Genomic DNA, 12,544 nt, shown 5'->3' on the forward strand with positions numbered 1-12,544 from the left:
CATCATGATTGAACCCTGTTCACTGCTGTGGGTATGTTAATGACACTGGTTCGCAAAACGTGGTGCGATGTGCAGAATCCGATCGCATTGGTGTGAATACCCATGCGATCCGATTCCGGTGTAAAAAAAAAAAAGGGGTCCTACACGATTTTGGTGCAGATGCGGTGCGATGTGAGCCATACAAAATGTATGGCTCAAATCGCACCACACAAAAATCGCATGTGGTTTGCACAGGAATGCGGTGAGGTTCCTGGATGTATCGCACCGCAGAAGTGTGAACCCGGGCTAATTTATCATTGACACCCGCACCAGATCGCATGAATGCAATGCACAAGATTCGCAGCGTTTCATCCACTGCATTGGTGTGAACCTGGGTCTAAATGGACTGTAGTGCTTTTCTGCATAATACACCGAAAAACGCATTGCTGTCAACCTAGCCTTCCCAGCAGACAGCGCTTTGCTGCGTCTATGGAGGGTGCATGGTGCTTGTAGCCTGAGCTGTCCACGTGGAAAGGTCATCTCCTCGTCCTCCGTCCTTCATTGCCCGTCTTCCATCCTTCACACCGCTACAGCTCTGCATCTCAGCACCTAGGACAGCAGCCCCGTGCTCTCGGCGCCCCGCCCACTCCCCGCCCCCTCCATTACGCCAGGCTGGGTGACGTCACTGAGCCGTAAACAGAACGTTCGGCGGGGAGCCGCGTACGGGGACAGTTGATGAGGCGAGCTCAGGTAATGATGACCGGAAGTCCTCGGACGAGCCCGGCCAGCAGTGTGAGGCCGTCCTGTGTGTGAGAGTTTCCACCATTGTCCATCCAGGCGGCGTGTGTGGTGCGTCCCCCGGGCTGTATTCCCGGCCTCAGCTGACAGGCGGTGTATGGGGTGAAGGTTGAAGGGTTGTTCCGGCTGGCCTATAGTAATGGGCGGTTACCTGTTTAGGAGGGATGAGCAGAGCTCCTATAGGGCCATGGCCAACATAAGAGGAACGCTGGCGTGTGGTTTTGCGTTTCCCCGTGCGTTCTTCACAGACCGCTCATTACAATGCGATGCCGAACACTCGGAAAGTACGGTAATCCCAATTTTAAAAAATCGTTCTGCATCGGACAGCTATAATGGCGGCAGACCCGCACCACGGCTCCATGCACACTGGGCGTCTCCAGAACGTTGGTAGCGTTAGCTGTGTAAAGTCGCCGTATAAAGTTTTTTTTACCGTTTTTGCTTTAGCGTTTAGCTGCATTTTCTGCGTTTTGTGGTTTTTACACAAAAAAAATTTTTGCTAAAAAACCCAATGTTGGGTTGCCGCGTTTTACCACATTTACCGTTAAAGCGTTTTTACAGCTAAAATACACCTCTAGAGACCCTCTAGTTCTGGGGTTTGTCCAGCCAAGAAATGCTGATTACAGCCTACGTGTGTATGGACACATAGGGGAACATGTGGGGGAGTTTACTGGCTGTAGGAAAAAACAATAAAAACATCTGCAGTAAAAACGTCCCATGTGCATGAGGACTGAGTGCCAGTCACATATATGCAGTTTGAACCACATCCACTTCAGGTGCAGATTATAAATCATTAAATTTTATGGGAACCATTTCTAAACCTCATTTGTGTGAACAGGATAAGATCCAGACCTGAACCTGATGTAATCCTGACCTGAACCTCATGCAAACCTGAACTGAACCGATGAACAACCACTATCAGCTGTGAAGCCTGAGCTTCAATCCGCACCGCACATGTGTGGATCAGCTCTAAGTGTCGGTTCACATATATGCAGATTGGATGAGGTTTGAACCGCATCCAATCTGCATGATCTATGAAGTAACATTGCTTCCTATGGTGTCTGTTCATATATGTCCGGTGCTCTGGCAGTGCGGATTCAGTGCGGTTTTAAAAAGAATCCTGTTCAATTTCTAAGTGGTGCAATCCGGTTCAGGTGTGGATTACAGGCTGTTTACGTCTATGGGAACAATTTCTAAACCACATATGTGTGAACAGAAGAAGATCCTGACCTGATCCTGATGTAAACCTGGCATAAACCGCTGAACAACTACTGTATCAGCTGGGAAACATGAGCTTCAATCTGCACCACATGTGTGGATCAGCTCTAAGTGCTGGTTCACATATATGCAGATTGGATTGGATTTGGTTTGAACCACATCCAATCCGCATGACATATTAAGTAACATTGCTTCCTGTGGTGCCTGTTCACATATGTCCGTTGCACTGGCGGTGCGGATTCAGAGTCCTGCCCGATTTCTGAGCAGTGCAGTCAGGTTCAGGTGCGGATTACAGGCTATTGACTTCTATGGAAACTGTTCCTAAACCGCACATGTGTGAAAAAGAGAAGATCCTGAGCTAATCCTGTCCTGAACTTGATGTAAACCTGCCATGAACCTCTGAACAACTACTGTATCAGCTGTGAAACCTGAGCTTCAATTTGCACCGCATGTGTGAATCAGCTCTAAGTGCTGGTTCACATATATGCAGATTGGATGTGGTTTGAACCTCAAACAATCTGCATGACCTATGAAGTAACATTGCTTTCTACTGTGCCTGTTCACATATGTCCGGTGCTCTGGTGGTGCGGATTTAAAGAGTCCTGTCCGATTTCTGAACAGTACGGTCCTGAGCTAATCCTGTATGGAATCTGATGTAAACCTGACATGAACTGCTGAACAACTACTGAATCAATTCGCTGTGAAACCTGAGCTTCAAGCCGCACTGCACGTTTGAATAAGCTCTAAGCGTTAATGGTGCCCATGTGTGTCTTCAGAGGGCAATGCATTCCCATGTGTGTGTCCCTCTTGCTGTCTGTGGTGACGTGCGTCTTTCCACGCTGGATTAATGCTAGGAAACCGTCAGGGCACATAGTAAACCATTGCTTTCTAGGTGCCCTGTTTACACCTCATTTGTGCTGTCACTGAAACCACCATGATTGGGCTCATGGGGACCACTTCCTTCCCAACGACCATGGACCCAGGAACAAGGAGACCCCCCCTCTTGGGGTTACAAGGAACCATTTCCCCAAGAGGGTTATATCACTTCCCTGGGTACCTGGCTGGCCATGAATTATACCAGCTACCCCTTCCATGCAATTAGACCTGGAGGGACTGTTTCTGGGACCCTTCGGTGTACTGTGTATAGTGGAACTCTTATTCCGGAGCGATGTGTTATGTGCAAAGGGCAAATTCCAGTATATGTGGGGTTAAGAAACTTTGTTCTGTTACAGGTTTCCTGGCATCAATTATTGTCAACTATCAACGTGTTTGTTTACGTAATGTCATTTTTGCCTGGGACATGTAATGTGGGCCATACTTGTCTAGGGGAAGGTTTCTGTGTATAAATACTGTGGTATATGTTAATAAACTCGGTCTTTGTTTTACTCCAACATTGGTTCTGTCTGATGCTTGGGGTATATTTGCTATATTCTGGTTCAAGAGTGGAGGAAGCTGTAGTTTGGTGGAGATATCCAGTCGGGGTGTCAGACAGTCTGTCACAGGATGGCACCCTGTGTCAGTATACTGCAGTACAACCCACCACACTACTGTGGCACATGGAGACACGTGCCACTTCAGATAAAGGTCTAAAAAGAAAATAAAGGGAGGCGATGTGCTATAATACACATTACACTGCTCCCTGACGGAGCACACACTGCTAGCTTCCTGCATGGTCAGAATGGTCCAACGCCCATGAGGTCCCTTACTGGTACTGCTTCCAGGTGCTGGCCTTCAGCTATCTTGATTGGCTGTTGCAGGATGATGCCACTCCCGTGCATGCACAGGAGTGAGGTCATCTAAGCCCACAGGCACCATGCCAGAAAGTAAACTGAGCTGCACATGAACTGCTCAGTACGTTGTGCAGGAGATTGCAAACAGGCAGGCAGGTTTATGTTATTGCAGAAGAGACCTAGCATGTCTCTGCTGCAATAAAGAGCTTGTCTGTCTGCAGTCTTTTATAGTTATTTAACTTTAACCTGTTCCAAACTGTGCTATAGCCAAAGACGGCTACAGCGTGGTCAGCTAGTTCTGGGAGGGCGACCATGGAAGTCCTCCCAGAACCACACCCCCCAGTGTCATCTGTGATCGCTGTGTCCTTTGGACACAGCTGATCACATGGCTAAGGAATGGGCCAATCACAACTGCTTTTTACCATGTGACCAGCTGTGTCCAATCACAGCTGATCACCAGGTACAGTGGGGATCGAAAGTTTGGGCACCCCAGCTAAAAATTTGTATTAATGTGCATAAAGAAGCCAAGGAAAGATGGAAAAATCTCCAAAAGGCATCAAATTACAGATTAGACATTCTTAGAATATGTCAACAAAAGTTAGATTTTATTTCCATCATTTACACTTTCAATGGCCTGCATTTGTGGGAGTATATTGTAGTATAGTGTCATATAGAAAATATTGATTCTGAAAGGAAAGTAAAGCTTTTCTGACAAATATGTTGGAGTGTACTCATTTTATGCTGAGCACTGTATTTTACTAGTTCTTAAAGTGGTTTAAAGGCAGAAGGTTTTTTTCTATCCTTCATGCATTCTCTGCATTAAGGTGAAAAACCACCTGCATGCAGCTTCCCCCCCCCTTTCCCAAGCCATTGGCCCCCTCTGATGTCAATCACAGCCAGTGAGGAGGGATCAGGGGGGTAGGGCCAAGCCCCACTCTGTGTGTCCTATAGATACACAGAGCTGGCTCAGGAACAAGCATGCACAAGTGCCCCTAGAGCAAGCAGCTTGCTGTTGGGGCACTCATCGGTGGAAGGGGAGAAGCCATGAGCACTGGCAGGGGACCCCAGAAGAAGAGGATCAGAGCTGCTGTGTGCAAAACCATTGCACAGGTCAGATAAGTATAGACATGTTTGTTATATTTTAAAAATAAAACCTCTATCTTTACAATCACTCTTAACTAGATTCAGAGGAATGGTATATTTAATAATGTGCAGAAAAGGAAAGGTGCTACTACCCAATCATCCATCAGTGAATCTCACGGGTGCTCAATCTTCAGTCACTCTGAATATATGGTATATCCATATAGTTGATTCGCACAACCGTTGTTGCTTATAAAATCTTGAATTTACTCAGGAAACCACAATGTACAGTGCGTAAAAATGCAGTTAAGTTATTGTGGGCACTTTTGTACAGTCTGCCCTTGGTCACTTTCTGACACTTTAGAGTACTAGCTACAGTGAGGATTGAAAGTTTGGGCACCCCAGCTAAAAATTTGTATTAATGTGCATAAAGAAGCCAAGGAAAGATGGAAAAATCTCCAAAAGCATCAAATTACAGATTAGACATTCTTATAATATGTCAACAAAAATTCGATTTTATTTCCATCATTTACACTTTCAAAATAACAGAAAACAAAACAATGGCGTCTGCAAAAGTTTGGGCACCCTGCAGAATTTATAGCATGCACTGCCCCCTTTGCCAAGCTAAGACCTGCCAGTGTCATGGATTGTTCTCAATCATCGTCTGGGCAGACCAGGTGATGTCAATCTCAAAGGTTTTAAATGCCCAGACTCATCTGACCTTGCCCCAACAATCAGCACCATGGGTTCTTCTAAGCAGTTGTCTAGAAAACTGAAACTGAAAATAGTTGACGCTCACAAACCTGGAGAAGGCTATAAGAAGATAGCAAAGCGTTTTTTAGATGTCAATATCCTCTGTTCGGAATGTAATTAAGAAATGGCAGTCATCAGGAACAGTGAAAGTTAAAGCAAGATCTGGAAGACCAAGAAAAATATCAGACAGAACAGCTCGCAGGATTGTGAGAAAAACAATTCAAAACCCACGTTTGACTGCACGATCCCTCCAGAAAGATCTGGCAGACACTGGAGTTGTGGTACACTATTCCACTATAAAGAGATACTTGTACAAATATGGTCTTCATGGAAGAGTCATCAGAAGAAAACCTCTTCTACGTCCTCACCACAAAAATCATCGTTTGAACTTTGCAAATGAACATATAGACAAGCCTGATGCATTTTGGAAACAAGTTCTGTGGACCGATGAGGTTAAAATTGAACTTTGTGGCCGGAATGAGCAAAGGTACGTTTGGAGAAGAAGGGGCACAGAATTTAATGAAAAGAACCTCTGTCCAACTGTTAAGCATGGGGTTGGATCAATCATGCTTTGGGGTTGTGTTGCAGCCAGTGGCACAGGGAACATCTCACGAGTAGAAGGAAAAATGGATTCAATAAAATTTCAGCAAATTTTGGATGGTAACTTGATGCCATCTGTGAAAAAGCTCAAGTTAAAGAGAGGATGGCTTCTACAAATGGATAATGATCCTAAACACACCTCGAAATCCACGGGGGATTACATCAAGAGGCGTAACCTGAAGGTTTTGCCATGGCCTTCACAATCTCCTGACCTCAACATAATTGAAAATCTATGGATAGACCTTAAAAGAGCAGTGCGTGACAGACAGCCCAGAAATCTCAAAGAACTGGAAGACTTTTGTAAGGAAGAATGGGCAAAGATACCTCAAACAAGAATTGAAAGACTCTTGGCTGGCTACAAAAAGCGTTTACAAGCTGTGATACTTGCCAAAGGGGGCAGTACAAGATATTAACTCTGCAGGGTGCCCAAACTTTTGCAGACGCCATTTTTTTGTTTTCTGTTATTTTGAAAGTGTAAATGATGGAAATAAAATCTAACTTTTGTTGACATATTCTAAGAATGTCTAATCTGTAATTTGATGCCTTTTGGAGATTTTTCCATCTTTCCCTGGCTTCTTTATGCACATTAATACAAATTTTTAGCTGGGGTGCCCAAACTTTCGATCCCCACTGTAAATAGGAAATGCCGGTTATCGGCAGTTCTCTCCTCACACTGACAGCGTTTAAGGAGAGCCGATAAGCAGCATTTTGCAGGGGAACATCTACACAGATCATCAGGGCAGATCAGAAGCTTAATAATGGCATGCAATGCCAAGCTGCGGTTTCTAAAGTGAGCAAAATCCTCTCTTGTATTAAAATAGGTATAGACTCCACAGAGAGAGAGATCATATTACCCCTATACAAATCATTAGTAACACCTCATCTGGAATATGCAGTTCAGTTTTGGGCACCAATTCACAAAAATAACATTGGGGAATTGGAGAAAGTGCCGGGAAGGGCAACCGAACTGATGAGAGGCATGGAGGAGCTCAGCTATAAAGAAAGATTAGAGGAGATTAACCACTTGCCAATAGCAGTTAGCCGAATTACAGCTTCACTGCGGCTGGCCAGTTCTGGGAGGGCGTCATGACCAGGGCCCTCTAGTGGGCCCTGTGCTCACTGCCCGGCACCATAGAGCTCGATTGGCATTTTCCATTAAACACCAGAATTGGCAGTTCTGCCACTTTTCACCCTGTGCTTTTCACAGATGAGAGCAGGGTCACCCTGAACACATGTGACAAGATGTGACAGGGCCTAGAGAAGCCGTGGAGAACATTATCCTGCCTCTAACATAGTTCAGCATTACAGTTTTGGTGGTGGGTCAGTTATGTACTGTGGAGGCATATCCATGGAGGGACACACAGACCTCTACAGGCTAGACAATGGTACCCTGACTGCCATTAGGTATTGGGATGAAATCCTTGGACCCATTGTCAGACCCTATGCTGGTGCAGTGGGTCCTGGGTTCCTCCTGGTGCATGACAATGCCCGGCCTCATGTGGTGAGAGTATGCAGGCAGTTGCTAGAGGATGAAGGAATTGATACCATTGAATGGCCCCATGCTTGCCTGACCTTAATCCAATAGAACACCTCTGGGCTATCATGTTTCGGTCCATCCGACGCCGCCAGGTTGCACCTCAGACTATCCAGGACCTCAGTGATGCCCTGGTCCAGATCTGGGAGGAAATACTCCAGGACATCATCCGTTGTCTCATTGGGAGCATGCCCCGACGTTGTCAGGGATGCATACAAGCACATGGGGGCCATACAAACTACTGAGTTCCATTTTGAGCTGCTGCAATGAAATTTCAGCAAAATGGACTAGACTGCTACATCATTTTTTCACTTTGATATTCGAGGTATCTTTGAATTCAGTCCTCTGTGGATTGATAATTTTCATTTCCATCAAACGATGGGCCATCCTTACGTTCCTAACACATTACCCAGTCCATATCAGTATAGATATCCAGCATGATATTTTTACTCATTGAGATCTGATGTGTTTTCAGAGTGTTCCTTTAATTTTTTTTGAGCAGTGCCTTGAAAAAGTATACATACCCCTTGAAACTTACCACATTTTGTCATGTTACAACCAAAAACGTAAATGTATTTTATTGGGTTTTTATGTGATAGACCAACACAAAGTGGCACATAATTGTGAAGTGAAAGGAAAATGATAAATATTTTTCAAACTTTTTTTTCAAAAAAAATGTTTTTCAAAAAAAATGTAGCGTGCATTTGTATTCAGCCCCCGAGTCAATACTTTGTAGAACCACTTTTCGCTGCAATTACAGCTGCAAGTCTTTTCGGGGATGTCTCTACCAGCTTTGCACATCTAGAGAGTGACATTTTTGTACATTCTTTGCAAAATAGCTCAAGCTCTGTCAGATTGGATGGAGAACATCTGTGAACAGCAATTTAAGTCTTTCCAAAGATTCTCAATTGGATTCAGGTCTGGGTTTTGACTGGGCCATTCTAACACATGAATATGCTTTGATCTAAACCATTCCATTGTAGCTCTCGCTGTATGTTTAGGGTTGTTGTGCTGCTGGAAGGTGAACTTCTGTCCCAGTCACAAGTTTTTTGCAAATAGAAAAAAACAAAACGGTGCACCGGCCTTGTGCATTACCTTTAAAAGTATGTTTATTAAATTTAAAAGAAGGTATTCTACTCACAAAAGTACATGAATATAAGCGCATCGTATGAGACCGCTCTGTCCAACTCGCATTGCGTTTCTGAATGGTGATGAGAATGATAGACATCCAAAATGGCTGACGCATTTCGAGGACTAGCCTCTTCCTCAGAGCCTGCCTACCTATGTCTGCCCCTCTCTAATATATGCTCAACAATGAATAAACACTTGTTAACCAGGGGCCATCCCACGAACTCCCAGGGGCAGAGAGCAATAAAATGGGAGGTGCTGACATACTATATACATAAAAAAAAACCACAACAAAAAAAAAGGTTTATGTATGTATAAGAAATGTTCTTTTTTTTTTTTATTTTGTTTGTTTTGTTTTGTTTTTTTTTTAACTACATTATCTCTCTCTTTGATTTTTATAGTGCACGCATCTTTATTTTAATGCCATGATGTTTTTACTATCTATACATTAGATGCTACATACAATGGATAAAAGTACACTGACATCTGTAGCACCTATGGTCATTTATGCCTTGTATATGTTGTGGATATAGATTTTTATATGGATCTATTAATCCGTGACATCCATCTATTCAGATAGAGATGTTTGTATTTCCTATATGTGGATTTGATGTGCTTATTTCATTGCAGTTATTGTATGTATATATCAGCACCTCCCATTTTATTGCTCTCCGCCTCTGGGAGTCTGTGGGACTGCCCCTGGTTAACAAGTGTTTATTTATTGTTTAGCATATATAAAAGAGGGACAGACATCTAGGTAGTTAGTCTCTGAGGAAGAGGCTAGTCCTCAAAATGTGTCAGCCCATTTTGCCTGTCCGTCATTCTCATCACCATTCAGAAACGCAGTGTGAGTTGGACAGAGCGGTCTCACACGATGTGCTTATATTCATGTACTTTTGTGAGTAGAATACCTTCTTTTAAATTTAATAAACATACTTTTAAAGGTAATGCACAAGGCTGGTGCGCCCTCTGTTTTGTTTTTCTCTATTATAACTTTTGGACTCCCCGGTTCTTTGAGGGAAGCAAGGCGTGCATATTTCAAGACATTCGGTGTGTGATCCCTTTGGAGTTGGAGTATTTGGGTTTTCCACTTTCACATCACAAGTTTTTTACAGGTTTTCTTCTAAGATTGCCCTGTATTTGGCTCCACCCATCTTCCAATCAAGTTTGACCAGCTTCCCGGTCCCTGCTGAAGAAAAGCATCCCCACAACATGATGCTGCCACCACCATGTTTCACGGTGGGGATGGTGTGTTCAGGGTGATGTGCAGTGTTTGTTTTCTGCCACACATAGTGTTTAGCTTTTTGGCCAAAATGTTAAATTTTGGTCTCATCTGACCAGAGCACCTTCTTCTACATGTTTGCTCTGTTCCCCACATGGCTTCTCTCAAACTGCAAACAGGACTTCTTATGGCTTTCTTTCAACAATGGCTTTCTTCTTGCCACTCTTGCATAAAGACCAGATTTGTGGAGTGCATGAGTAATAGTTTTCCTGTGGACAGATTGTCCCACCTGAGCTGTGGATCTCTGCAGCTCCTCCAGAGTTACCATTGGTCTCTTGGCTGCTTCTCTGATTAATGCTCTCCTTGCCCGGCATTTCAGTTTAGATGGACGGCCATGTCTTGGTAGGTTTGCAGTTGTGCCATACTCTTTACATATTCGGATGATGGATTGAACAGTGTTCCGTGAGATGTTCAAAGCTTGGGATTTTTTTTATAACCTACCCCTGCTTTAAACTTCTACACAACTTTATCCCTAACCTGTCTGGTGTGTTCCTTGGCCTTCATGTTGCTGTTTGCTCACTAATGTTCTCTAACAAACCTCTGAGGGCTTCACAGAACAGCTGTATTTATACTGAGGTTAAATTACACACAGGTGGACTCTGCTAATTAGGTGACTTCTGGAGGCAATTGGTTCCACTAGATTTTAGTTAGGGGTATCAGAGTAAAGGGAGCTGAATACAAATGCATGCCACACTTTTGAGATATTTATTTGTAAAAAATTTAGAAATTTGCCTTCCACTTCACAATTATGTGCCACTTTGTGTTATTTATCACATAAAATCCCAATAAAATACATTTACGTTTTTGGTTGTAACGTGACAAATTGTGGAAAATTTCAAGGGGTATGAATACTTTTTCAAGATGTTTATGTGTGTGTGTGTGTGTGTATATGTATGTGTGTGTGTATATATATATATATATATATATATATATATATATATATATATATATATATATATATATATATATATATATATACACAAAACTGGTTTAGAGGTGCTCACGGTCTTGCAGAGGGGGAAGATCATGACCAAGGTCTTGAAAAAAGATGGACTGAGCTTCATCAAAACATTGACATTAAAAGCACTGCTATTTTTGATCTCCCCCCTCTGCAAGACCCATGAGTGCCTCTAAACCAGTTTTGGATTTATGCGGATTTCTTTGTGGGTGAGCACCTGGGCATTTACTTCATAGAGCGCCGTGGTTACCCTTGGAATTGTTTATAAGCACCCACCGTTAGCCCTGTACATACCCCAATTAACCACTTGCCGACCCACCCCACAGTAATATTACTGCAGGTTGGCAACATGTACAGGCACCGTCATGTACCTGTACATCAGCACCTTCTTCTGGGTTCAGGTCTCATGGCTAAAACCTGCTGATTGGCTGTGTCCTATCATGCTGTAACTTTCACCCCAACCAATCAATATACAGTTATTGGGATTTTATTTTTACCAAAGAAATGTAGCAGAATACATTTTGGCCTAAATTTATGTAGAATTTAGATTTTTCTATTTTTTTCTGTTTGGTTTTTTTTTCAAAATGTTTGGTCTTTTTTTGTTTATGTACTAAAAAGAAATAAAAAAAAAATATTGTACATGGTATGTGCAATTACCACTTAAAGTAGCATAGTGCTAAATAGCAAATAAAGGCCTGGTCATGAAGGGGGTAAAACCTTCCGGCACTCAGGTGGGTAAAACATGCAGCATAGGGCAAGCATGTGTATGTAAACAAACATTACACCACACGTGAGATATTACTCTGGACGTAGTGGACATGATAACCTGTAAAGGTTTATAAAGTGTCGCCTATGGACAATTTTCCCTGAATATATAAGTTTGATAAATAGCTGCGCAAATATTGAGCAGCATAAACAATTGTAATTACCATCAATTTATTCTCCATGATCTTTGCTTTCAGAAAATAAATGTTTGAGGTTTAAAGTGATTTCTAACAAAAAATGCTGTTTTTAATGTGTGAACTTAAATAATAAAAAATTGCCCTGGTAGACAAGTGGTTAATTATGGGGTTGAGAGTATGAGGGGTTAGAACCCAATGTCAGGTTTTTATGGTGTCCCTGTTAGTGAGATTTACCGAAATTGTCCTGGTTATCACTGGGTCTGAAAGGGAAATTCAAAAATGTTGAGTTGTCGCTTGTTTCAATGACAGCTAAGGGACATTTCCTCTCATTCCCTGTTGTCTCCAGGAACTCCGTCCCCAATTGGACACAGATGGTATTAACTGACATACAGAGTAAAGTTGTACAAATCTGTCTGTAATCAGGTGTGTGTTTTGTTTTTGTTATTTGTGTAGTGTGCCTTTGCTTTCCATATATTGTGCTGAGGTCTTGTATATTATTTTTTAGTTTCTTGGAAAAAATCTAAATCTAAGAGTACAGCTGGAAAAGACAGGAAAATGAGGAGGGAACTTTATTCTGCTCCAAGT

General features: G+C 42.8%; 1 protein-coding gene across 3 annotated transcripts in view; it reads left to right on the forward strand.

Annotated features, from left to right (window-relative positions):
• Window positions 1–607: 607 nt before the first annotated feature.
• OGDHL (oxoglutarate dehydrogenase L) overlaps window positions 608–12,544 on the forward strand; it is a 235,275-nt gene continuing 223,338 nt past the window's right edge. For 2 of the 3 annotated variants that reach the window (XM_089680055.1, XM_089680053.1), the window contains exon 1: window positions 608–729. The gene's annotated coding sequence lies outside the window, so the exon portion shown is untranslated. The remainder of the gene's footprint in view (window positions 730–12,544) is intronic. The other variant, XM_089680054.1, reaches the window with a different exon arrangement.

This window comes from Staurois parvus, unplaced genomic scaffold (assembly GCF_062004578.1).
Source record: "Staurois parvus isolate SC_StPar_1 unplaced genomic scaffold, SC_StPar_1.0 ptg000234l, whole genome shotgun sequence".
Lineage (NCBI taxonomy): Eukaryota > Metazoa > Chordata > Amphibia > Anura > Ranidae > Staurois > Staurois parvus.